Raw genomic sequence first — 24,583 nt, 5'->3', positions numbered from 1 at the left:
TAGTGCTCCGGTGCCTCGCTTATTGTATGTGTCTGGCCATTTTGCATGCTTAGAGATTGGGGAAGTAGATGAGAAGCACCGTACGTGGCACAGGTAAAGACAATTGTCACAACATTTTCAGAGGCCATGCTGGAAAACGTGGCATTTCCCCCACGTAGGCCCAGCGGACGCCAAAAGTCGCCGTGTTAAGTTAGCCTACACCACAGAAGTAAATAATCGTGTGCCATAGTGGCTAGCTAACGAAAACGACAACGCAGAAGAACCACTCAGCTTGCTTTGGTTGGATATACACACACGGCAGTCTGCTGAGTGGTCAAAGAGGGAATGCTGCTTTCCACGTTTGTTTTGAGCAAACACTCGTGTTTCGAAGAACTCGTTTCCTCCGCGTTTTCGTCCTTTTTAGTGAATTTCGAGTGCTTACTCTAAATTAACTTTTGATGAATTGCCTTGAAAAACTCAGCCTCCAGTTTCTGTTATAGTGTAAAGTACCTTTCGGGCGTACTGTATATGGTATTAAAAACCATGCAGTGTTTTTTTGTTTTTTTCTCAAGTGTCTCTATTAATTGTATGTAAACGATGTTCTTCCCATAGACTGTATCAAAGTAAGGCTCTTCCGTGCATGCACCGTCTTTTTGACGGTTTTCCCTTTTCTAGCTGGAGAGCCCTTGTGAAAGGAATGAGCCGACTGACCTCTGGTGGCAATTACTAGCAATGTACGGGGAGATCCGGAAGTACCGTATTTGAATTTGAAGATGGCGGGCTCCTTGTTTACTTTTCTTCAGATTTTACCTTTTGCTGTCAGATGGCCTGACCTTACCTATACCTAGTAATACTATTGTTTTGTTGTTGTGTTTTTTCTTTTTCTTTCAGTGTGCGATGAATCTTTCAAGCATGTTCAGCTGATGGTGACTCAGATGAGGACAGCATGCAGCGGACAGGCTGGAGGTGGTGACAGTGCAGTTCTTTGTGAGGGTGCAGCCAATAGCAGGATCGAGGCAGTCGGCTGCATAAGTCGGCAGCGCACATCCGTGGACTCCATTTGCCTGCCTCGGAGGGACATTGATGTCTAAATGTGTTCAGCTCAACATGAGAGGTTGTGTTTGATAAACCTCCTGATGCAGATTTGTCTTGTTTGTAAGTGCTGCCAGTTTAGGCTGTCCTTACGAGGCACACACGCGTGCTATGCATGCTTTCGCACTCAGTCCATGACTGCGAACCATGGCCAGAACCCGCCCCTTAGGTAGCGCAGGCTCAGGTAGGTCTCTTGTGCTCGCTCCGGCAGCACATATACTAAAATTGGAACGATACAGAGAAGATTAGCATGGCCCCTGCGCAAGGATGACACGCAAATTCGTGAAGCGTTCCATATTTTTAACCTTACCTGCGCACCAGTTGATATTTTCATGCCTAACCTGAGCTCTGGGTAACATTTTTTGTGAAGCGGTGCATATTTTGTGCCTTGCCTGAGGTCCAGGTAACATTTATTGGTGATTCTGTGCCTTACCTGAGCTCCAGGGTAACATGTTTTGTGATTTTTGTAAAACAGAAAGTTCTATTTTCATTTATACAAGCTGCTGTCCGGGTGTACCTAATAAAGTGGTCACCGAGTGTCCACTAACTTTGCTCGAGGGCAGAGGCTATTGTGACATCACAGGCTATTGTGACGGCACAGGAAATGGGTGGGCCAAATATTTGCATTTACAGGCTGGTGGACAGGTGTACCTAATAAAGTGGTCACTGAGTGTGTATGAACCGCTAGAGGGCAACGGCTGTTGTGATAGCACAGGCTACTGTGACGTCACGGCAAATTGGTGGTCTTAAGTACGAGTGTAGAGATAAACCTAATAAAGTGAAACTCTGTCCTATTTTAAAAATAGAATCTCCATCTCTGCCGACCTTTTTTTTTTTTTTTTTTTAAATAAAATATCCATCTCGGTCCTATTTTAAAGAGTAGAACAGGTTCTCTGTATTGTTCCCATTTCAAGGAGTACAACAGGCCACTGAGGTGACTCGTCTTTGAAAAAGGCTTCATACGCCAGCGGACAAGTGCCTGGACATGGGCGGATGCTCTGCGTGAGGTGTGGTATGCTTGTGTGGCCCACTGGTGGGCCAGTAGCTGGCCATCTTCCCTCTGATCAAATAAACCCCAATTTCAAAGAGCAAGGGCTCATTTTTGGATGGTTGTTTGCTTTAGACTTGCAACTTGGCACTTTTTTCCCCCTCCGTTGATTGATGCAAATGTTTCTTTGTGCACTGCACACCACCTTGAGTGTATATTGTAAATAAAACTTTAAATGAGACGAATCGCTGTTGTCTGTTACTCTGACGACACTGAGTATCACGAGGGTATCTCCTAATATTTTGTGACTGTTCATATATCCAGGTCTAGCAAACTCGAATTCAGTTCTTGAGAATGTTTTGCTACTCATTGTCCAATTTCATTTCTTTTCCAGGCAGAAATTTTATTTGATAGTACAAAATGCAGAAAGGGAGCACCGTTGTGATTTTTAAAAATGATTATATTATTATTAATAATAATAATAATAATAATAATAATAATGACAATACAAATATGGCACAACTCGTTCACAGCAGAACATGGAGAAATGTCATGAGTACAAGAGATGGACGTGAATGGGGACCTACTTGTTGCTGCAACTAAATTCGGCAATTGTTCCAACAGTAGATAATAAACTGCCATCAAACAAAACAAGGACTGATTTGCACGTCCTCAAACTTAAACTGGAGCTATGCTGACGCCTAGTGTTAAAAGCTGAGCGTTTTTCTGCTGTTCAATATGTATGAAAATATATTTTTCACTGGCTTCTAGAGTGACTGCTATCGCGGTCACATGAGAATGATCACTGGTCTGATATTTTAATCACATAAATAAGTAGAATAAATGGAGCATGCCCATGGGAGGCATGTGTCCTGGTCTAAGATGTTCGCAGTGTCATGGTCCAAGCTGATGTCCTGCAGCGCCCGGCCCGTCTGCGACTGAGGTTCCCTGCAATGTGAGGCTGTGCACACAGGAAAAACATGCTTATCACAAGATTTATGAACATGCTATGTGACACAGAGTATTTAAAAGTAATAATAATAATAATAATAATAATAATAATAATAATAATAATAATAATAATTAATTTAACTTCACAGGGGCTACCAAGATGTAGTAGTTGACAGACCTAACCACAGCTAGCTAGCTACACTATACCACTGAAATGACTCACTTTTTAAAACATTTCGACAGAAATGATTAAATTGGGGGAGTAATTAGGCTGCATTATTCGTATAGTCACACGCTGAATCGAGGTATGGAGGTAGGTAGGTAGATAGCCAAGCAGCTATCCGCCTTGCAAGCCAGAGAATATTACGTTTTGTAATTAAAACGAAATGTGCGACATGCCAGCTTTGTCTTACGATATATTTCTAATGTAAAAATACGTACATGATGTGTTTATACAGCTGGAAAGTTCTTTCATTCATTCGTTCTGTGTATTAACAGCAACGATAAACGTATTGAACAGCGCGAAAGCCAACTAGCTAGCCTGCTCTGACCATCGCTAACATGAAAATACAAATGATTCTTCTCATTTTAATAAAAATTTCATTAGAAAACGCATTGAAAGCTTACCTTTCACCGATGCGGGAGCAATGGCCGACGCGCCGATTTGAGTCAAAACGGAGGAAGAGCTACAATTGGCCGGCTAAACACGTGATGAATTTGGAACAAACACGTGTTCAATTTGGAACAAATCCGGCCATCTGATTGGCTGAGCCGCTTTGTCAAAGTTGGTGAAAGTTGTAAATTGGAACAAGGCACGGCCTCTGATTGGCTCCAATATTGGAACATATTGGAACATTGGAACAGAGAAGATCGGTAAAGTGGCCAAATCCATTTGACTTTTAAGAGGCCAGCCTGTAGTGCAGTGGCAAGGTCGGCGGTTCGAGCCCCGGTGTAGCTGCGATAAGATCCGCACAGCTGTTGGGCCCTTGGGGGATGCCCTTAACACCCCATTGCTCCAGGGCTGTTTCCTGCTTAGTCTAATCAGGACTTGTCGGTCGCTTTGGATAAAAGCGTCTGCTAAATAACAAATGATTATTTATTTATAGCTTGCATTGTAGCAACTAGACCTAACATCCTCAGAATGACCTACACCGTGGCACGGTGTCATTTTGTTGGGAATGTTAAATGAACCAAAATAAAGAAGAAGAAAAAAAAAAAGTGAAACAGCAAAGTTGGGTGAATTTTGTAACTTTGAGTTGCATCAGGCAAGTATATTTCTCGAGTTATCAAAATACATTAGTTGTATTGTAGACTGGTTTCCGGTTTAATTTTGTCTTTCAACCTATAGGTACAACACACATCAGGACATGTAGGTCTCTTTGGATAAAAGCGTCTGCTAAATAACAAATGATTATTTATTTATTTATTTATTTATTTATTTATTCATTCATTTATTTATTTGCTAGCATTGTGGCAACTCAACCTAACATCCTCAGGATGGCCTACACAGTGGCACGGTGTTATTTTGTTGGGAATGTAAGGTATATTTCTCGAGTTATGAAAATACATAAGTTGTATTGTAGACTGGTTTTATTTTGTCTTTGAACCTGTAGGTACACCGCACATCCCGATAGAAACACACATCAGGACTTGTCGGTAGCTTTGGATAAAAGCGTCATCCTCAGGAAGGCCTACACAGTGGCACGGTGTTATTTTGTTGAGAATGTCTGTCCTCCAGGGTCCTCGTCGCACTTCATTGTGCGTCGCTCTGGATAAGAGCGTCTGCTAAATGCCTGCAATGTAATGTAATGTAATGTGAAAAAGAAAGAACGGGAAACCGCAATGCTGTGTGAATTCTGTTGGGTGAAACATTCGCAGCATTGAAAACCATTCGCGTTTTTTCCCCTTTACATAGTTCTGAATGAAGATCAGGTATATCATTCTGAGTACAGTAAAAAATAAAATAAAAAAGGAACTTTGTACATGGGGTATATTCCAGATGTCTCATTAAAAATGCATGTCTTACGAAATTTAAAACGAAATTAGATTGAAGGCTTCACAATAGCCCACAGTCTTGTCCCGGAGGCTAGAACCTAAAGGCATATGGTGATGCAACGTCTTTTGGTTATTACTGCTCTAGCCTTTGGAATAGCCTGCCGATGGGTCTTCGCGACTCCAAATCCGTAGACATTTTAAAAAGAAATCGTAAGACACACCCTGTTGTAGTTCTGTCTGTAACGTGGTACACAAATAAAGTTTTGCGTAGCCACGCCTGTATTTGCACTCGGCCTACACGGGCAGATGGCTTCGTCGCCTACGGGAGATAATATTGTATTTTTCCAAATAGTTTCACTTGTTTCAGTTCGGTGCAATATGGACGCGTGCTCACATAAAACAGTGCTACTGCGGCCGGACGTCTCTCGGGTAAGGTTGCCTGCTGTAGGCGGTCCGCATGTCACGTTAACTTGGTGTGGAATCAACTTGTTCGCTTGCTAGCTAACGACTGGTGGCCATAGTCCTTCGCCTCCGCGTCGTACAGTAACCCCCTTGTTAACAAGATTATTCCTGATACACGTCGTAAATACAGTCGTGTAGGCTATTTATTGCATTTTCTGGAAGGCTTGGCTGCTGTGCGAGGATTATCCAGCTACTGAGCAAACTGTTTCCACGTGCTAGGCCGGCTATAGCTAGCTCGTTTGCTACCTTGGCGAGGCGATGTAATTTAGTGCTCCGGTGCCTCGCTTATTGTATGTGTCTGGCCATTTTGCATGCTTAGAGATTGGGGAAGTAGATGAGAAGCACCGTACGTGGCACAGGTAAAGACAATTGTCACAACATTTTCAGAGGCCATGCTGGAAAACGTGGCATTTCCCCCACGTAGGCCCAGCGGACGCCAAAAGTCGCCGTGTTAAGTTAGCCTACACCACAGAAGTAAATAATCGTGTGCCATAGTGGCTAGCTAACGAAAACGACAACGCAGAAGAACCACTCAGCTTGCTTTGGTTGGATATACACACACGGCAGTCTGCTGAGTGGTCAAAGAGGGAATGCTGCTTTCCACGTTTGTTTTGAGCAAACACTCGTGTTTCGAAGAACTCGTTTCCTCCGCGTTTTCGTCCTTTTTAGTGAATTTCGAGTGCTTACTCTAAATTAACTTTTGATGAATTGCCTTGAAAAACTCAGCCTCCAGTTTCTGTTATAGTGTAAAGTACCTTTCGGGCGTACTGTATATGGTATTAAAAACCATGCAGTGTTTTTTTGTTTTTTTCTCAAGTGTCTCTATTAATTGTATGTAAACGATGTTCTTCCCATAGACTGTATCAAAGTAAGGCTCTTCCGTGCATGCACCGTCTTTTTGACGGTTTTCCCTTTTCTAGCTGGAGAGCCCTTGTGAAAGGAATGAGCCGACTGACCTCTGGTGGCAATTACTAGCAATGTACGGGGAGATCCGGAAGTACCGTATTTGAATTTGAAGATGGCGGGCTCCTTGTTTACTTTTCTTCAGATTTTACCTTTTGCTGTCAGATGGCCTGACCTTACCTATACCTAGTAATACTATTGTTTTGTTGTTGTGTTTTTTCTTTTTCTTTCAGTGTGCGATGAATCTTTCAAGCATGTTCAGCTGATGGTGACTGAGATGAGGACAGCATGCAGCGGACAGGCTGGAGGTGGTGACAGTGCAGTTCTTTGTGAGGGTGCAGCCAATAGCAGGATCGAGGCAGTCGGCTGCATAAGTCGGCAGCGCACATCCGTGGACTCCATTTGCCTGCCTCGGAGGGACATTGATGTCTAAATGTGTTCAGCTCAACATGAGAGGTTGTGTTTGATAAACCTCCTGATGCAGATTTGTCTTGTTTGTAAGTGCTGCCAGTTTAGGCTGTCCTTACGAGGCACACACGCGTGCTATGCATGCTTTCGCACTCAGTCCATGACTGCGAACCATGGCCAGAACCCGCCCCTTAGGTAGCGCAGGCTCAGGTAGGTCTCTTGTGCTCGCTCCGGCAGCACATATACTAAAATTGGAACGATACAGAGAAGATTAGCATGGCCCCTGCGCAAGGATGACACGCAAATTCGTGAAGCGTTCCATATTTTTAACCTTACCTGCGCACCAGTTGATATTTTCATGCCTAACCTGAGCTCTGGGTAACATTTTTTGTGAAGCGGTGCATATTTTGTGCCTTGCCTGAGGTCCAGGTAACATTTATTGGTGATTCTGTGCCTTACCTGAGCTCCAGGGTAACATGTTTTGTGATTTTTGTAAAACAGAAAGTTCTATTTTCATTTATACAAGCTGCTGTGCGGGTGTACCTAATAAAGTGGTCACCGAGTGTCCACTAACTCTGCTCGAGGGCAGAGGCTATTGTGACATCACAGGCTATTGTGACGGCACAGGAAATGGGTGGGCCAAATATTTGCATTTACAGGCTGGTGGACAGGTGTACCTAATAAAGTGGTCACTGAGTGTGTATGAACCGCTAGAGGGCAACGGCTGTTGTGATAGCACAGGCTACTGTGACGTCACGGCAAATTGGTGGTCTTAAGTACGAGTGTAGAGATAAACCTAATAAAGTGAAACTCTGTCCTATTTTAAAAATAGAATCTCCATCTCTGCCGACCTTTTTTTTTTTTTTTTTTTAAATAAAATATCCATCTCGGTCCTATTTTAAAGAGTAGAACAGGTTCTCTGTATTGTTCCCATTTCAAGGAGTACAACAGGCCACTGAGGTGACTCGTCTTTGAAAAAGGCTTCATACGCCAGCGGACAAGTGCCTGGACATGGGCGGATGCTCTGCGTGAGGTGTGGTATGCTTGTGTGGCCCACTGGTGGGCCAGTAGCTGGCCATCTTCCCTCTGATCAAATAAACCCCAATTTCAAAGAGCAAGGGCTCATTTTTGGATGGTTGTTTGCTTTAGACTTGCAACTTGGCACTTTTTTCCCCCTCCGTTGATTGATGCAAATGTTTCTTTGTGCACTGCACACCACCTTGAGTGTATATTGTAAATAAAACTTTAAATGAGACGAATCGCTGTTGTCTGTTACTCTGACGACACTGAGTATCACGAGGGTATCTCCTAATATTTTGTGACTGTTCATATATCCAGGTCTAGCAAACTCGAATTCAGTTCTTGAGAATGTTTTGCTACTCATTGTCCAATTTCATTTCTTTTCCAGGCAGAAATTTTATTTGATAGTACAAAATGCAGAAAGGGAGCACCGTTGTGATTTTTAAAAATGATTATATTATTATTAATAATAATAATAATAATGACAATACAAATATGGCACAACTCGTTCACAGCAGAACATGGAGAAATGTCATGAGTACAAGAGATGGACGTGAATGGGGACCTACTTGTTGCTGCAACTAAATTCGGCAATTGTTCCAACAGTAGATAATAAACTGCCATCAAACAAAACAAGGACTGATTTGCACGTCCTCAAACTTAAACTGGAGCTATGCTGACGCCTAGTGTTAAAAGCTGAGCGTTTTTCTGCTGTTCAATATGTATGAAAATATATTTTTCACTGGCTTCTAGAGTGACTGCTATCGCGGTCACATGAGAATGATCACTGGTCTGATATTTTAATCACATAAATAAGTAGAATAAATGGAGCATGCCCATGGGAGGCATGTGTCCTGGTCTAAGATGTTCGCAGTGTCATGGTCCAAGCTGATGTCCTGCAGCGCCCGGCCCGTCTGCGACTGAGGTTCCCTGCAATGTGAGGCTGTGCACACAGGAAAAACATGCTTATCACAAGATTTATGAACATGCTATGTGACACAGAGTATTTAAAAGTAATAATAATAATAATAATAATAATAATAATAATAATAATAATAATAATAATTAATTTAACTTCACAGGGGCTACCAAGATGTAGTAGTTGACAGACCTAACCACAGCTAGCTAGCTACACTATACCACTGAAATGACTCACTTTTTAAAACATTTCGACAGAAATGATTAAATTGGGGGAGTAATTAGGCTGCATTATTCGTATAGTCACACGCTGAATCGAGGTATGGAGGTAGGTAGGTAGATAGCCAAGCAGCTATCCGCCTTGCAAGCCAGAGAATATTACGTTTTGTAATTAAAACGAAATGTGCGACATGCCAGCTTTGTCTTACGATATATTTCTAATGTAAAAATACATACATGATGTGTTTATACAGCTGGAAAGTTCTTTCATTCATTCGTTCTGTGTATTAACAGCAACGATAAACGTATTGAACAGCGCGAAAGCCAACTAGCTAGCCTGCTCTGACCATCGCTAACATGAAAATACAAATGATTCTTCTCATTTTAATAAAAATTTCATTAGAAAACGCATTGAAAGCTTACCTTTCACCGATGCGGGAGCAATGGCCGACGCGCCGATTTGAGTCAAAACGGAGGAAGAGCTACAATTGGCCGGCTAAACACGTGATGAATTTGGAACAAACACGTGTTCAATTTGGAACAAATCCGGCCATCTGATTGGCTGAGCCGCTTTGTCAAAGTTGGTGAAAGTTGTAAATTGGAACAAGGCACGGCCTCTGATTGGCTCCAATATTGGAACATATTGGAACATTGGAACAGAGAAGATCGGTAAAGTGGCCAAATCCATTTGACTTTTAAGAGGCCAGCCTGTAGTGCAGTGGCAAGGTCGGCGGTTCGAGCCCCGGTGTAGCTGCGATAAGATCCGCACAGCTGTTGGGCCCTTGGGGGATGCCCTTAACACCCCATTGCTCCAGGGCTGTTTCCTGCTTAGTCTAATCAGGACTTGTCGGTCGCTTTGGATAAAAGCGTCTGCTAAATAACAAATGATTATTTATTTATAGCTTGCATTGTAGCAACTAGACCTAACATCCTCAGAATGACCTACACCGTGGCACGGTGTCATTTTGTTGGGAATGTTAAATGAACCAAAATAAAGAAGAAAAAAAAAAAAAAGTGAAACAGCAAAGTTGGGTGAATTTTGTAACTTTGAGTTGCATCAGGCAAGTATATTTCTCGAGTTATCAAAATACATTAGTTGTATTGTAGACTGGTTTCCGGTTTAATTTTGTCTTTCAACCTATAGGTACAACACACATCAGGACATGTAGGTCTCTTTGGATAAAAGCGTCTGCTAAATAACAAATGATTATTTATTTATTTATTTATTTATTTATTTATTTATTCATTTATTTATTTGCTAGCATTGTGGCAACTCAACCTAACATCCTCAGGATGGCCTACACAGTGGCACGGTGTTATTTTGTTGGGAATGTAAGGTATATTTCTCGAGTTATGAAAATACATAAGTTGTATTGTAGACTGGTTTTATTTTGTCTTTGAACCTGTAGGTACACCGCACATCCCGATAGAAACACACATCAGGACTTGTCGGTAGCTTTGGATAAAAGCGTCATCCTCAGGAAGGCCTACACAGTGGCACGGTGTTATTTTGTTGAGAATGTCTGTCCTCCAGGGTCCTCGTCGCACTTCATTGTGCGTCGCTCTGGATAAGAGCGTCTGCTAAATGCCTGCAATGTAATGTAATGTAATGTGAAAAAGAAAGAACGGGAAACCGCAATGCTGTGTGAATTCTGTTGGGTGAAACATTCGCAGCATTGAAAACCATTCGCGTTTTTTCCCCTTTACATAGTTCTGAATGAAGATCAGGTATATCATTCTGAGTACAGTAAAAAATAAAATAAAAAAGGAACTTTGTACATGGGGTATATTCCAGATGTCTCATTAAAAATGCATGTCTTACGAAATTTAAAACGAAATTAGATTGAAGGCTTCACAATAGCCCACAGTCTTGTCCCGGAGGCTAGAACCTAAAGGCATATGGTGATGCAGCGTCTTTTGGTTATTACTGCTCTAGCCTTTGGAATAGCCTGCCGATGGGTCTTCGCGACTCCAAATCCGTAGACATTTTAAAAAGAAATCGTAAGACACACCCTGTTGTAGTTCTGTCTGTAACGTGGTACACAAATAAAGTTTTGCGTAGCCACGCCTGTATTTGCACTCGGCCTACACGGGCAGATGGCTTCGTCGCCTACGGGAGATAATATTGTATTTTTCCAAATAGTTTCACTTGTTTCAGTTCGGTGCAATATGGACGCGTGCTCACATAAAACAGTGCTACTGCGGCCGGACGTCTCTCGGGTAAGGTTGCCTGCTGTAGGCGGTCCGCATGTCACGTTAACTTGGTGTGGAATCAACTTGTTCGCTTGCTAGCTAACGACTGGTGGCCATAGTCCTTCGCCTCCGCGTCGTACAGTAACCCCCTTGTTAACAAGATTATTCCTGATACACGTCGTAAATACAGTCGTGTAGGCTATTTATTGCATTTTCTGGAAGGCTTGGCTGCTGTGCGAGGATTATCCAGCTACTGAGCAAACTGTTTCCACGTGCTAGGCCGGCTATAGCTAGCTCGTTTGCTACCTTGGCGAGGCGATGTAATTTAGTGCTCCGGTGCCTCGCTTATTGTATGTGTCTGGCCATTTTGCATGCTTAGAGATTGGGGAAGTAGATGAGAAGCACCGTACGTGGCACAGGTAAAGACAATTGTCACAACATTTTCAGAGGCCATGCTGGAAAACGTGGCATTTCCCCCACGTAGGCCCAGCGGACGCCAAAAGTCGCCGTGTTAAGTTAGCCTACACCACAGAAGTAAATAATCGTGTGCCATAGTGGCTAGCTAACGAAAACGACAACGCAGAAGAACCACTCAGCTTGCTTTGGTTGGATATACACACACGGCAGTCTGCTGAGTGGTCAAAGAGGGAATGCTGCTTTCCACGTTTGTTTTGAGCAAACACTCGTGTTTCGAAGAACTCGTTTCCTCCGCGTTTTCGTCCTTTTTAGTGAATTTCGAGTGCTTACTCTAAATTAACTTTTGATGAATTGCCTTGAAAAACTCAGCCTCCAGTTTCTGTTATAGTGTAAAGTACCTTTCGGGCGTACTGTATATGGTATTAAAAACCATGCAGTGTTTTTTTGTTTTTTTCTCAAGTGTCTCTATTAATTGTATGTAAACGATGTTCTTCCCATAGACTGTATCAAAGTAAGGCTCTTCCGTGCATGCACCGTCTTTTTGACGGTTTTCCCTTTTCTAGCTGGAGAGCCCTTGTGAAAGGAATGAGCCGACTGACCTCTGGTGGCAATTACTAGCAATGTACGGGGAGATCCGGAAGTACCGTATTTGAATTTGAAGATGGCGGGCTCCTTGTTTACTTTTCTTCAGATTTTACCTTTTGCTGTCAGATGGCCTGACCTTACCTATACCTAGTAATACTATTGTTTTGTTGTTGTGTTTTTTCTTTTTCTTTCAGTGTGCGATGAATCTTTCAAGCATGTTCAGCTGATGGTGACTGAGATGAGGACAGCATGCAGCGGACAGGCTGGAGGTGGTGACAGTGCAGTTCTTTGTGAGGGTGCAGCCAATAGCAGGATCGAGGCAGTCGGCTGCATAAGTCGGCAGCGCACATCCGTGGACTCCATTTGCCTGCCTCGGAGGGACATTGATGTCTAAATGTGTTCAGCTCAACATGAGAGGTTGTGTTTGATAAACCTCCTGATGCAGATTTGTCTTGTTTGTAAGTGCTGCCAGTTTAGGCTGTCCTTACGAGGCACACACGCGTGCTATGCATGCTTTCGCACTCAGTCCATGACTGCGAACCATGGCCAGAACCCGCCCCTTAGGTAGCGCAGGCTCAGGTAGGTCTCTTGTGCTCGCTCCGGCAGCACATATACTAAAATTGGAACGATACAGAGAAGATTAGCATGGCCCCTGCGCAAGGATGACACGCAAATTCGTGAAGCGTTCCATATTTTTAACCTTACCTGCGCACCAGTTGATATTTTCATGCCTAACCTGAGCTCTGGGTAACATTTTTTGTGAAGCGGTGCATATTTTGTGCCTTGCCTGAGGTCCAGGTAACATTTATTGGTGATTCTGTGCCTTACCTGAGCTCCAGGGTAACATGTTTTGTGATTTTTGTAAAACAGAAAGTTCTATTTTCATTTATACAAGCTGCTGTGCGGGTGTACCTAATAAAGTGGTCACCGAGTGTCCACTAACTCTGCTCGAGGGCAGAGGCTATTGTGACATCACAGGCTATTGTGACGGCACAGGAAATGGGTGGGCCAAATATTTGCATTTACAGGCTGGTGGACAGGTGTACCTAATAAAGTGGTCACTGAGTGTGTATGAACCGCTAGAGGGCAACGGCTGTTGTGATAGCACAGGCTACTGTGACGTCACGGCAAATTGGTGGTCTTAAGTACGAGTGTAGAGATAAACCTAATAAAGTGAAACTCTGTCCTATTTTAAAAATAGAATCTCCATCTCTGCCGACCTTTTTTTTTTTTTTTTTTTAAATAAAATATCCATCTCGGTCCTATTTTAAAGAGTAGAACAGGTTCTCTGTATTGTTCCCATTTCAAGGAGTACAACAGGCCACTGAGGTGACTCGTCTTTGAAAAAGGCTTCATACGCCAGCGGACAAGTGCCTGGACATGGGCGGATGCTCTGCGTGAGGTGTGGTATGCTTGTGTGGCCCACTGGTGGGCCAGTAGCTGGCCATCTTCCCTCTGATCAAATAAACCCCAATTTCAAAGAGCAAGGGCTCATTTTTGGATGGTTGTTTGCTTTAGACTTGCAACTTGGCACTTTTTTCCCCCTCCGTTGATTGATGCAAATGTTTCTTTGTGCACTGCACACCACCTTGAGTGTATATTGTAAATAAAACTTTAAATGAGACGAATCGCTGTTGTCTGTTACTCTGACGACACTGAGTATCACGAGGGTATCTCCTAATATTTTGTGACTGTTCATATATCCAGGTCTAGCAAACTCGAATTCAGTTCTTGAGAATGTTTTGCTACTCATTGTCCAATTTCATTTCTTTTCCAGGCAGAAATTTTATTTGATAGTACAAAATGCAGAAAGGGAGCACCGTTGTGATTTTTAAAAATGATTATATTATTATTAATAATAATAATAATAATAATAATAATGACAATACAAATATGGCACAACTCGTTCACAGCAGAACATGGAGAAATGTCATGAGTACAAGAGATGGACGTGAATGGGGACCTACTTGTTGCTGCAACTAAATTCGGCAATTGTTCCAACAGTAGATAATAAACTGCCATCAAACAAAACAAGGACTGATTTGCACGTCCTCAAACTTAAACTGGAGCTATGCTGACGCCTAGTGTTAAAAGCTGAGCGTTTTTCTGCTGTTCAATATGTATGAAAATATATTTTTCACTGGCTTCTAGAGTGACTGCTATCGCGGTCACATGAGAATGATCACTGGTCTGATATTTTAATCACATAAATAAGTAGAATAAATGGAGCATGCCCATGGGAGGCATGTGTCCTGGTCTAAGATGTTCGCAGTGTCATGGTCCAAGCTGATGTCCTGCAGCGCCCGGCCCGTCTGCGACTGAGGTTCCCTGCAATGTGAGGCTGTGCACACAGGAAAAACATGCTTATCACAAGATTTATGAACATGCTATGTGACACAGAGTATTTAAAAGTAATAATAATAATAATAATAATAATAATAATAATAATAATAATTAATTTAACTTCACAGGGGCTACCAAGATGTAGTAGTTGACAGACCTAACCACAGCTAGCTAGCTACACTATACCACTGAAATGACTCACTTTTTAAAACATTTCGACAGAAATGATTAAATTGGGGGAGTAATTAGGCTGCATTATTCGTATAGTCACACGCTGAATCGAGGTATGGAGGTAGGTAGGTAGATAGCCAAGCAGCTATCCGCCTTGCAAGCCAGAGAATATTACGTTTTGTAATTAAAACGAAATGTGCGACATGCCAGCTTTGTCTTACGATATATTTCTAATGTAAAAATACGTACATGATGTGTTTATACAGCTGGAAAGTTCTTTCATTCATTCGTTCTGTGTATTAACAGCAACGATAAACGTATTGAACAGCGCGAAAGCCAACTAGCTAGCCTGCTCTGACCATCGCTAACATGAAAATACAAATGATTCTTCTCATTTTAATAAAAATTTCATTAGAAAACGCATTGAAAGCTTACCTTTCACCGATGCGGGAGCAATGGCCGACGCGCCGATTTGAGTCAAAACGGAGGAAGAGCTACAATTGGCCGGCTAAACACGTGATGAATTTGGAACAAACACGTGTTCAATTTGGAACAAATCCGGCCATCTGATTGGCTGAGCCGCTTTGTCAAAGTTGGTGAAAGTTGTAAATTGGAACAAGGCACGGCCTCTGATTGGCTCCAATATTGGAACATATTGGAACATTGGAACAGAGAAGATCGGTAAAGTGGCCAAATCCATTTGACTTTTAAGAGGCCAGCCTGTAGTGCAGTGGCAAGGTCGGCGGTTCGAGCCCCGGTGTAGCTGCGATAAGATCCGCACAGCTGTTGGGCCCTTGGGGGATGCCCTTAACACCCCATTGCTCCAGGGCTGTTTCCTGCTTAGTCTAATCAGGACTTGTCGGTCGCTTTGGATAAAAGCGTCTGCTAAATAACAAATGATTATTTATTTATAGCTTGCATTGTAGCAACTAGACCTAACATCCTCAGAATGACCTACACCGTGGCACGGTGTCATTTTGTTGGGAATGTTAAATGAACCAAAATAAAGAAGAAAAAAAAAAAAAAGTGAAACAGCAAAGTTGGGTGAATTTTGTAACTTTGAGTTGCATCAGGCAAGTATATTTCTCGAGTTATCAAAATACATTAGTTGTATTGTAGACTGGTTTCCGGTTTAATTTTGTCTTTCAACCTATAGGTACAACACACATCAGGACATGTAGGTCTCTTTGGATAAAAGCGTCTGCTAAATAACAAATGATTATTTATTTATTTATTTATTTATTTATTTATTTATTCATTTATTTATTTGCTAGCATTGTGGCAACTCAACCTAACATCCTCAGGATGGCCTACACAGTGGCACGGTGTTATTTTGTTGGGAATGTAAGGTATATTTCTCGAGTTATGAAAATACATAAGTTGTATTGTAGACTGGTTTTATTTTGTCTTTGAACCTGTAGGTACACCGCACATCCCGATAGAAACACACATCAGGACTTGTCGGTAGCTTTGGATAAAAGCGTCATCCTCAGGAAGGCCTACACAGTGGCACGGTGTTATTTTGTTGAGAATGTCTGTCCTCCAGGGTCCTCGTCGCACTTCATTGTGCGTCGCTCTGGATAAGAGCGTCTGCTAAATGCCTGCAATGTAATGTAATGTAATGTGAAAAAGAAAGAACGGGAAACCGCAATGCTGTGTGAATTCTGTTGGGTGAAACATTCGCAGCATTGAAAACCATTCGCGTTTTTTCCCCTTTACATAGTTCTGAATGAAGATCAGGTATATCATTCTGAGTACAGTAAAAAATAAAATAAAAAAGGAACTTTGTACATGGGGTATATTCCAGATGTCTCATTAAAAATGCATGTCTTACGAAATTTAAAACGAAATTAGATTGAAGGCTTCACAATAGCCCACAGTCTTGTCCCGGAGGCTAGAACCTAAAGGCATATGGTGATGCAGCGTCTTTTGGTTATTACTGCTCTAGCCTTTGGAATAGCCTGCCGATGGGTCTTCGCGACTCCAAATCCGTAGACATTTTAAAAAGAAATCGTAAGACACACCCTGTTGTAGTTCTGTCTGTAACGTGGTACACAAATAAAGTTTTGCGTAGCCACGCCTGTATTTGCACTCGGCCTACACGGGCAGATGGCTTCGTCGCCTACGGGAGATAATATTGTATTTTTCCAAATAGTTTCACTTGTTTCAGTTCGGTGCAATATGGACGCGTGCTCACATAAAACAGTGCTACTGCGGCCGGACGTCTCTCGGGTAAGGTTGCCTGCTGTAGGCGGTCCGCATGTCACGTTAACTTGGTGTGGAATCAACTTGTTCGCTTGCTAGCTAACGACTGGTGGCCATAGTCCTTCGCCTCCGCGTCGTACAGTAACCCCCTTGTTAACAAGATTATTCCTGATACACGTCGTAAATACAGTCGTGTAGGCTATTTATTGCATTTTCTGGAAGGCTTGGCTGCTGTGCGAGGATTATCCAGCTACTGAGCAAACTGTTTCCACGTGCTAGGCCGGCTATAGCTAGCTCGTTTGCTACCTTGGCGAGGCGATGTAATTTAGTGCTCCGGTGCCTCGCTTATTGTATGTGTCTGGCCATTTTGCATGCTTAGAGATTGGGGAAGTAGATGAGAAGCACCGTACGTGGCACAGGTAAAGACAATTGTCACAACATTTTCAGAGGCCATGCTGGAAAACGTGGCATTTCCCCCACGTAGGCCCAGCGGACGCCAAAAGTCGCCGTGTTAAGTTAGCCTACACCACAGAAGTAAATAATCGTGTGCCATAGTGGCTAGCTAACGAAAACGACAACGCAGAAGAACCACTCAGCTTGCTTTGGTTGGATATACACACACGGCAGTCTGCTGAGTGGTCAAAGAGGGAATGCTGCTTTCCACGTTTGTTTTGAGCAAACACTCGTGTTTCGAAGAACTCGTTTCCTCCGCGTTTTCGTCCTTTTTAGTGAATTTCGAGTGCTTACTCTAAATTAACTTTTGATGAATTGCCTTGAAAAACTCAGCCTCCAGTTTCTGTTATAGTGTAAAGTACCTTTCGGGCGTACTGTATATGGTATTAAAAACCATGCAGTGTTTTTTTGTTTTTTTCTCAAGTGTCTCTATTAATTGTATGTAAACGATGTTCTTCCCATAGACTGTATCAAAGTAAGGCTCTTCCGTGCATGCACCGTCTTTTTGACGGTTTTCCCTTTTCTAGCTGGAGAGCCCTTGTGAAAGGAATGAGCCGACTGACCTCTGGTGGCAATTACTAGCAATGTACGGGGAGATCCGGAAGTACCGTATTTGAATTTGAAGATGGCGGGCTCCTTGTTTACTTTTCTTCAGATTTTACCTTTTGCTGTCAGATGGCCTGACCTTACCTATACCTAGTAATACTATTGTTTTGTTGTTGTGTTTTTTCTTTTTCTTTCAGTGTGCGATGAATCTTTCAAGCATGTTCAGCTGATGGTGACTGAGATGAGGACAGCATGCAGCGGACAGGCTGGAGGTGGTGACAGTGCAGTTCTTTGTGAGGGTGCAGCCAATAGCAGGATCGAGGCAGTCGGCTGCATAAGTCGGCAGCGCACATCCGTGGACTCCATTTGCCTGCCTCGGAGGGACATTGATGTCTAAATGTGTTCAGCTCAACATGAGAGGTTGTGTTTGATAAACCTCCTGATGCAGATTTGTCTTGTTTGTAAGTGCTGCCAGTTTAGGCTGTCCTTACGAGGCACACACGCGTGCTATGCATGCTTTCGCACTCAGTCCATGACTGCGAACCATGGCCAGAACCCGCCCCTTAGGTAGCGCAGGCTCAGGTAGGTCTCTTGTGCTCGCTCCGGCAGCACATATACTAAAATTGGAACGATACAGAGAAGATTAGCATGGCCCCTGCGCAAGGATGACACGCAAATTCGTGAAGCGTTCCATATTTTTAACCTTACCTGCGCACCAGTTGATATTTTCATGCCTAACCTGAGCTCTGGGTAACATTTTTTGTGAAGCGGTGCATATTTTGTGCCTTGCCTGAGGTCCAGGTAACATTTATTGGTGATTCTGTGCCTTACCTGAGCTCCAGGGTAACATGTTTTGTGATTTTTGTAAAACAGAAAGTTCTATTTTCATTTATACAAGCTGCTGTCCGGGTGTACCTAATAAAGTGGTCACCGAGTGTCCACTAACTCTGCTCGAGGGCAGAGGCTATTGTGACATCACAGGCTATTGTGACGTCACAGGAAATGGGTGGGCCAAATATTTGCATTTTCAGGCTGGTGGACAGGTGTACCTAATAAAGTGGTCACTGAGTGTGTATGAACCGCTAGAGGGCAACGGCTGTTGTGATAGCACAGGCTACTGTGACGTCACGGCAAATTGGTGGTCTTAAGTACAAGTGTAGAGATAAACCTAATAAAGTGAAACTCTGTCCTATTTTAAAAATAGAATCTCCATCTCTGCCGACCTTTTTTTATTTATTTTTTGAAATAAAATATCCATCTCGGTCCTATTTTAAAGAGTAGAACAGGTTCTCTGTATTGTTCCCATTTCAAGGAGTACAACAGGCCACTGAGGTGACTCGTCTTTGAAAAAGGCTTCATACGCCAGCGGACAAGTGCCTGGACATGGGCGGATGCTCTGCGTGAGGTGTGGTATGCTTGTGTGGCCCACTGGTGGGCCAGTAGCTGGCCATCTTCCCTCTGATCAAATAAACCCCAATTTCAAAGAGCAAGGGCTCATTTTTGGATGGTTGTTTGCTTTAGACTTGCAACTTGGCACTTTTTTCCCCCTCCGTTGATTGATGCAAATGTTTCTTTGTGCACTGCACACCACCTTGAGTGTATATTGGAAATAAAACTTTAAATGAGACGAATCGCTGTTGTCTGTTACTCTGACGACACTGAGTATCACGAGGGTATCTCCTAATATTTTGTGACTGTTCATATATCCAGGTCTAGCAAACTCGAATTCAGTTCTTGAGAATGTCTTGCTACTCATTGTCCAATTTCATTTCTTTTCCAGGCAGAAATTTTATTTGATAGTACAAAATGCAGAAAGGGAGCACCGTTGTGATTTTTAAAAATGATATTATTATTAATAATAATAATAATAATGACAATACAAATATGGCACAACTCGTTCACAGCAGAACATGGAGAAATGTCATGAGTACAAGAGATGGACGTGAATGGGGACCTACTTGTTGCTGCAACTAAATTCGGCAATTGTTCCAACAGTAGATAATAAACTGCCATCAAACAAAACAAGGACTGATTTGCACGTCCTCAAACTTAAACTGGAGCTATGCTGACGCCTAGTGTTAAAAGCTGAGCGTTTTTCTGCTGTTCAATATGTATGAAAATATATTTTTCACTGGCTTCTAGAGTGACTGCTATCGCGGTCACATGAGAATGATCACTGGTCTGATATTTTAATCACATAAATAAGTAGAATAAATAGAGCATGCCCATGGGAGGCATGTGTCCTGGTCTAAGATGTTCGCAGTGTCATGGTCCAAGCTGATGTCCTGCAGCGCCCGGCCCGTCTGCGACTGAGGTTCCCTGCAATGTGAGGCTGTGCACACAGGAAAAACATGCTTATCACAAGATTTATGAACATGCTATGTGACACAGAGTATTTAAAAGTAATAATAATAATAATAATAATAATAATAATTAATTTAACTTCACAGGGGCTACCAAGATGTAGTAGTTGACAGACCTAACCACAGCTAGCTAGCTACACTATACCACTGAAATGACTCACTTTTTAAAACATTTCGACAGAAATGATTAAATTGGGGGAGTAATTAGGCTGCATTATTCGTATAGTCACACGCTGAATCGAGGTATGGAGGTAGGTAGGTAGATAGCCAAGCAGCTATCCGCCTTGCAAGCCAGAGAATATTACGTTTTGTAATTAAAACGAAATGTGCGACATGCCAGCTTTGTCTTACGATATATTTCTAATGTAAAAATACATACATGATGTGTTTATACAGCTGGAAAGTTCTTTCATTCATTCGTTCTGTGTATTAACAGCAACGATAAACGTATTGAACAGCGCGAAAGCCAACTAGCTAGCCTGCTCTGACCATCGCTAACATGAAAATACAAATGATTCTTCTCATTTTAATAAAAATTTCATTAGAAAACGCATTGAAAGCTTACCTTTCACCGATGCGGGAGCAATGGCCGACGCGCCGATTTGAGTCAAAACGGAGGAAGAGCTACAATTGGCCGGCTAAACACGTGATGAATTTGGAACAAACACGTGTTCAATTTGGAACAAATCCGGCCATCTGATTGGCTGAGCCGCTTTGTCAAAGTTGGTGAAAGTTGTAAATTGGAACAAGGCACGGCCTCTGATTGGCTCCAATATTGGAACATATTGGAACATTGGAACATTGGAACAGAGAAGATCGGTAAAGTGGCCAAATCCATTTGACTTTTAAGAGGCCAGCCTGTAGTGCAGTGGCAAGGTCGGCGGTTCGAGCCCCGGTGTAGCTGCGATAAGATCCGCACAGCTGTTGGGCCCTTGGGGGATGCCCTTAACACCCCATTGCTCCAGGGCTGTTTCCTGCTTAGTCTAATCAGGACTTGTCGGTCGCTTTGGATAAAAGCGTCTGCTAAATAACAAATGATTATTTATTTATAGCTTGCATTGTAGCAACTAGACCTAACATCCTCAGAATGACCTACACCGTGGCACGGTGTCATTTTGTTGGGAATGTTAAATGAACCAAAATAAAGAAGAAGAAAAAAAAAAAGTGAAACAGCAAAGTTGGGTGAATTTTGCAACTTTGAGTTGCATCAGGCAAGTATATTTCTCGAGTTATCAAAATACATTAGTTGTATTGTAGACTGGTTTCCGGTTTAATTTTGTCTTTCAACCTATAGGTACAACACACATCAGGACATGTAGGTCTCTTTGGATAAAAGCGTCTGCTAAATAACAAATGATTATTTATTTATTTATTTATTTATTTATTTATTTATTTATTTATTTATTTATTTATTTATTTATTTATTTATTTATTTATTTATTTATTTATTTATTTATTTATTTATTTATTTATTTATTTATTTATTTATTTATTTATTTATAGCATTGTGGCAACTCAACCTAACATCCTCAGGATGGCCTACACAGTGGCACGGTGTTATTTTGTTGGGAATGTAAGGTATATTTCTCGAGTTATGAAAATACATTAGTTGTATTGTAGACTGGTTTTATTTTGTCTTTGAACCTGTAGGTACACCGCACATCCCGATAGAAACACACATCAGGACTTGTCGGTAGCTTTGGATAAAAGCGTCATCCTCAGGAAGGCCTACACAGTGGCACGGTGTTATTTTGTTGAGAATGTCTGTCCTCCAGGGTCCTCGTCGCACTTCATTGTGCGTCGCTCTGGATAAGAGCGTCTGCTAAATGCCTGCAATGTAATGTAATGTAATGTGAAAAAGAAAGAACGGGAAACCGCAATGCTGTGTGAATTCTGTTGGGTGAAACATTCGCAGCATTGAAAACCATTCGCGTTTTTTCCCCTTTACATAGTTCTGAATGAAGATCAGGTATATCATTCTGAGTACAGTAAAAAATAAAATAAAAAAGGAACTTTGTACATGGGGTATATTCCAGATGTCTCATTAAAAATGCATGTCTTACGAAATTTAAAACGAAATTAGATTGAAGGCTTCACAATAGCCCACAGTCTTGTCCCGGAGGCTAGAACCTAAAGGCATATGGTGATGCAGCGTCTTTTGGTTATTACTGCTCTAGCCTTTGGAATAGCATGGGTCTTCGCGACTCCAAATCCGTAGACATTTTAAAAAGAAATCGTAAGACACACCCTGTTGTAGTTCTGTCTGTAGCGTGGTACACAAATAAAGTTTTGCGTAGCCACGCCTGTATTTGCACTCGGCCTACACGGGCAGATGGCTTCGTCGCCTACGGGAGATAATATTGTATTTTTCCAAATAGTTTCACTTGTTTCAGTTCGGTGCAATATGGACGCGTGCGCACATAAAACAGTGCTACTGCGGCCGGACGTCTCTCGGGTAAGGTTGCCTGCTGTAGGCGGTCCGCATGTCACGTTAACTTGGTGTAGAATCAACTTGTTCGCTTGCTAGCTAACGACTGGTGGCCATAGTCCTTCGCCTCCGCGTCGTACAGTAACCCCCTTGTTAACAAGATTATTCCTGATACACGTCGTAAATACAGTCGTGTAGGCTATTTATTGCATTTTCTGGAAGGCTTGGCTGCTGTGCGAGGATTATCCAGCTACTGAGCAAACTGTTTCCACGTGCTAGGCCGGCTATAGCTAGCTCGTTTGCTACCTTGGCGAGGCGATGTAATTTAGTGCTCCGGTGCCTCGCTTATTGTATGTGTCTGGCCATTTTGCATGCTTAGAGATTGGGGAAGTAGATGAGAAGCACCGTACGTGGCACAGGTAAAGACAATTGTCACAACATTTTCAGAGGCCATGCTGGAAAACGTGGCATTTCCCCCACGTAGGCCCAGCGGACGCCAAAAGTCGCCGTGTTAAGTTAGCCTACACCACAGAAGTAAATAATCGTGTGCCATAGTGGCTAGCTAACGAAAACGACAACGCAGAAGAACCACTCAGCTTGCTTTGGTTGGATATACACACACGGCAGTCTGCTGAGTGGTCAAAGAGGGAATGCTGCTTTCCACGTTTGTTTTGAGCAAACACTCGTGTTTCGAAGAACTCGTTTCCTCCGCGTTTTCGTCCTTTTTAGTGAATTTCGAGTGCTTACTCTAAATTAACTTTTGATGAATTGCCTTGAAAAACTCAGCCTCCAGTTTCTGTTATAGTGTAAAGTACCTTTCGGGCGTACTGTATATGGTATTAAAAACCATGCAGTGTTTTTTTGTTTTTTTCTCAAGTGTCTCTATTAATTGTATGTAAACGATGTTCTTCCCATAGACTGTATCAAAGTAAGGCTCTTCCGTGCATGCACCGTCTTTTTGACGGTTTTCCCTTTTCTAGCTGGAGAGCCCTTGTGAAAGGAATGAGCCGACTGACCTCTGGTGGCAATTACTAGCAATGTACGGGGAGATCCGGAAGTACCGTATTTGAATTTGAAGATGGCGGGCTCCTTGTTTACTTTTCTTCAGATTTTACCTTTTGCTGTCAGATGGCCTGACCTTACCTATACCTAGTAATACTATTGTTTTGTTGTTGTGTTTTTTCTTTTTCTTTCAGTGTGCGATGAATCTTTCAAGCATGTTCAGCTGATGGTGACTGAGATGAGGACAGCATGCAGCGGACAGGCTGGAGGTGGTGACAGTGCAGTTCTTTGTGAGGGTGCAGCCAATAGCAGGATCGAGGCAGTCGGCTGCATAAGTCGGCAGCGCACATCCGTGGACTCCATTTGCCTGCCTCGGAGGGACATTGATGTCTAAATGTGTTCAGCTCAACATGAGAGGTTGTGTTTGATAAACCTCCTGATGCAGATTTGTCTTGTTTGTAAGTGCTGCCAGTTTAGGCTGTCCTTACGAGGCACACACGCGTGCTATGCATGCTTTCGCACTCAGTCCATGACTGCGAACCATGGCCAGAACCCGCCCCTTAGGTAGCGCAGGCTCAGGTAGGTCTCTTGTGCTCGCTCCGGCAGCACATATACTAAAATTGGAACGATACAGAGAAGATTAGCATGGCCCCTGCGCAAGGATGACACGCAAATTCGTGAAGCGTTCCATATTTTTAACCTTACCTGCGCACCAGTTGATATTTTCATGCCTAACCTGAGCTCTGGGTAACATTTTTTGTGAAGCGGTGCATATTTTGTGCCTTGCCTGAGGTCCAGGTAACATTTATTGGTGATTCTGTGCCTTACCTGAGCTCCAGGGTAACATGTTTTGTGATTTTTGTAAAACAGAAAGTTCTATTTTCATTTATACAAGCTGCTGTCCGGGTGTACCTAATAAAGTGGTCACCGAGTGTCCACTAA

General features: G+C 42.6%; 5 non-coding genes across 5 annotated transcripts; all 5 read left to right on the top strand.

Annotated features, from left to right (window-relative positions):
- The first annotated feature begins 1,266 nt into the window (after nucleotides 1-1,266).
- Nucleotides 1,267-1,373, top strand: LOC133112160 (U6 spliceosomal RNA). Its single transcript, XR_009705054.1, has one exon. It is a non-coding gene; the product is annotated as a U6 spliceosomal RNA (small nuclear RNA).
- Nucleotides 1,374-6,999: 5,626 nt separating this feature from the next.
- LOC133112159 (U6 spliceosomal RNA) lies at nucleotides 7,000-7,106 on the top strand. Its single transcript, XR_009705053.1, has one exon. It is a non-coding gene; the product is annotated as a U6 spliceosomal RNA (small nuclear RNA).
- Nucleotides 7,107-12,720: 5,614 nt separating this feature from the next.
- Nucleotides 12,721-12,827, top strand: LOC133112158 (U6 spliceosomal RNA). Its single transcript, XR_009705052.1, has one exon. It is a non-coding gene; the product is annotated as a U6 spliceosomal RNA (small nuclear RNA).
- Nucleotides 12,828-18,441: 5,614 nt separating this feature from the next.
- Nucleotides 18,442-18,548, top strand: LOC133112156 (U6 spliceosomal RNA). Its single transcript, XR_009705051.1, has one exon. It is a non-coding gene; the product is annotated as a U6 spliceosomal RNA (small nuclear RNA).
- A 5,683-nt stretch (nucleotides 18,549-24,231) lies between these two features.
- On the top strand, nucleotides 24,232-24,338 carry LOC133112155 (U6 spliceosomal RNA). The gene has a single exon (XR_009705050.1). It is a non-coding gene; the product is annotated as a U6 spliceosomal RNA (small nuclear RNA).
- The last annotated feature ends 245 nt before the right edge of the window (nucleotides 24,339-24,583 follow it).

This window comes from Conger conger, chromosome 15 (genome assembly GCF_963514075.1).
Source record: "Conger conger chromosome 15, fConCon1.1, whole genome shotgun sequence".
Classification (NCBI taxonomy): Eukaryota; Metazoa; Chordata; class Actinopteri; order Anguilliformes; family Congridae; genus Conger; species Conger conger.
This window is presented reverse-complemented; position numbering and strand designations above follow the sequence as displayed.